Raw genomic sequence first — 3,477 nt, 5'->3', positions numbered from 1 at the left:
GACTATTATGGCACATAAAACATTGATTACATTGATTACATAAGATATAGGTCTGCATATGTATTCCACTTCATATGTGACACCCAAGACTTTCACAGAAAAGGAAAACATGTCTCACCATCAAATTCTTACTCCACAATTCAATTTTTGGAGAGTGCTGTCATCTGAACTCACGGCCTACAACCCAACAAGGCCCAATTCATGAATGGGTTAGTGTCAGCACTCCATCCTGGGGCAAATTGAGCTGACAGGCTGTTCCCAAGACCTGAGATCAAGCCCCAGGTGTTAGCAAAATAAGAACAGATTGACATGCAGATGACAGTACGCTAATAAATATGTATTGTTATAGAGTGTTAGAGATGTCTATAAATTATTCAGTTATATAGACTACATTCCTATCAATTCCTGGGTACTAATCATGCGTCCATGTAATTAATGTTATTGTTTTCATCCTTATACTATTAATGAAATCAATCACTGTCCTGAAATTATTGTGTTCCTGTAAGTAATAATATTCTTTTTATGCTTCATAAATATTAAATAAAATCAATTAGCCTCCTGAAATGATGCTGCCTAAATTTATAGGAGCATCATTCATGATCAACTCATTGAACCTTGACACTGATAACATTCCATTTTTCTTCCTATGGATGGGAACCATTTTCTTAGTATCTCCTGCCATTTGGTTGGTGTTAGGAGAGGGATTCAAATCGGGGCCTATGTTGCCACGTGGGCCTATGACTTCCCAGATATTCTGGCAGCCTTCAGCAACGCAAGGTGAAGTACCTTTTGCAATAGTGTCATTCAGACCCATGAGGGTCACCGAGCAAAGGAAGAAAACATAAAAAGGCCACATTTTTTCTGTGCATAGCTTTCCCTGCAAGACCTGGGGGTCTAGGATCCCAGAAGCAGCTGTAGGTCTAGTGGCTGCACCCCAGCCTAGCGTGATTGAAGCTGAGGCAGAGTTGCCACAACCTGAATTCAAGCCCTTACTGAGAAAAGTAAAATAAAAAAAATTAGCTCCCTGGCTTGCAATTCGTGATATTTATTCTTCCAGGCATTGGATTTGAACCCAGGATATGGGTAAATCTAGTGAGGGATAAAATTGTAAGAGTGAGACTAGAAATGTGGCTTAGTGGTAAAGAGTTCCCTTAGCATGCATGAATGCCCGAGTTTAATCCTCAGTGTCACAAACTCAGAAAAATCCAATAGCTGTGGAGTGGCCCAAGTGGCTAACTTGAGGAAAAAGAGTTCAGAGACAGTACCCACACCCTAAGATCAATCCCAAGGACTGCCAAAAACAATAGACGAGATGTCAGTGGCTCACACATGGAACTCTAGAATCTCAGGAGGATGGGAGCTGAAGATCACAGTTCAAAGACAGCCTAATCAAAGAAAGCCTTTTAGATGCTTATCTCCAGTGAACCACGAAAAGACCCCATGTGGCACTGTGTTTCAAGTGGTAGAGTGTTCGCCTTGACTTGAGGGGCACTGAAACATGCACAGTGGACGTCAAAATAAGGGTGAAAGTTAACCCCTCTGACTCAGGTGATCCTGACCGTCGTAGGTCCGCTCCCTATTCCCCTGATTGGAGGGGAGGTATGGCACCCTACGAGACCTGTGAGAGGGACTTGCAAGACCCAGACCCCTATCCCATGGAGGGGTTAAGGGGTGGGGAAGTAACCTACTGGAAGACCTACCCTGGAAAGTAAGGGCCACCCGAGAGCTCGGATTCTAGGCCACAGGATTCACTTCCCCAAGCGTATCTGTTTAATCTGTCACCAGGGGCTAACAGGCCCTTGGAGTAGTAGGCCCTTGGAAGCTAAGGATCTTAAAGAGCTCCGCAAGGCAGTGGCAGATGATGGCCCAAACTCTCCGTGGGCCCAGACCCTATTACAGGGCATTGCTTATTACCCATGTGTCCCTAAGGACTGGCTGGATATGTCCAAAGCCGTCCTTACTAGTTCTCAGTTTATTAAATGGTGTGCTTTCTTTGAGGAGGAATGCAGAATGTGGGCGGAGAATAACTGGCAGGCTCAACCTGCAATAGCTATTACTTATGCCATGTTAGCAGGGATGGGGGAAGGGTACTCCACTGACATCCAACAGGCCACAATACCTGGCCCGTACTGTGACCAGGTGAGGCAGGCAGGACTTGCCACGTGGTACAAACAGGATGATAGGCCTATTGAGTCCCCCATAGCAGGAGTGAGACAAAAACCGGGTGAGCCTCTACCAGATTTCATAGACCGAATCCAATCGAGCATTCACAGCAAGCTGCCAGAAGGGAACCTCCATGATCAGTTTGTAAAGCAGCTGGTCTGGGAAGGCATGAATGCAGACCATCGCATGGCCTGCATGGGATTGAGAGAGAGTTCCCTGGGCAGCTGGGTGGTGGCTTCCCAGGATGTGGGAACGCAACAGCACCAGTTCCAATCATTAGCTTTAGCTTTAAAGGCTCAGACATCTGCAATGACTGAGGCTATTACCCAGGATTTGGCAGCCCAGGGCCAAGGAACCCCAAGATCATCTGGGAGAGGACTTGTTTTAAATGCAGGCAGGAAGAGCACTTTAAGAGGGACTGTTTACAACAATCCACCAACAATCGTCCTGGGGGCAAACCATCCCCTACACTCTGCCCCACGGGCAGGGAGGAAAACAAGTTTGATTTAGATGGGAAGCCTTTAAAGTAGGGGAGGGGCATCCTCCAGCCCCACTAACTCAAGGAGTAACCCCATCTGTTGAGAGGCCCAGGCAGCCTTGTGGCAGGGTGACCCAGGTCCAGTGGACCGTGCCCCTGGTGGAAGGACTCTGCCCTAAAATGAGTATTCTCGTAGGCAGAAAGAGGTTTCACTGCTTAATTGACACTGGGGGCAGATGGAACCATACTCAGGGAGGAGGAAGTGCCCTTGGACTGGAAGCTTTCACCTGGGCCCCTGTTATTGGGGGTAGAGGGCAACACCCAGTTCCAAGAGACGGTTGCCCTTATGACATGGACTAGCCCAGATGGAGAACAGGAAAAGATATGCCCTTTAGTGGCAAAAAAACTCCCTGCCAATTTACTAAGACAAGACATGCTAAGACAAATGGATGCTGTGGTCAGTACAGACCATCAAGCATCCTATGATGATATCCTGGATGGGGATAAAGCACAAAGGCTTAAACAGGATCTAGAGGGAGTGAAGGAAAAGGATTTTTTTAACTTTCATAATTACAGAGAAGAACATAGGTTACCCACTCAGGTGCACCCCCAATCCTAAAATGTCACTTCCTCCGGAGTACCTCCCATTAGGTGGAAGCCGGGAAGCCTAATCTGGATGGAGCAGTGGCCATTGACCATATCTAACACCAATATTTGTTATTCAAAAAGCCTCCTGGGCTTGGCATATGCTCCAAGATCTACATAAGATACATGAAAGGATGGAGCTAATAAGAACACCCCTAAGAAGCATGCCCTGGACTCCTGCTATACCATCA

Source organism: Dipodomys merriami, unplaced genomic scaffold, assembly GCF_024711535.1.
Source record: "Dipodomys merriami isolate MVZ:Mamm:240054 unplaced genomic scaffold, mDipMer1.0.p SCAF_246, whole genome shotgun sequence".
Classification (NCBI taxonomy): Eukaryota; Metazoa; Chordata; class Mammalia; order Rodentia; family Heteromyidae; genus Dipodomys; species Dipodomys merriami.
The sequence above is the reverse complement of the archived record's forward strand: the minus strand, read 5'-3'. Positions refer to the sequence as shown.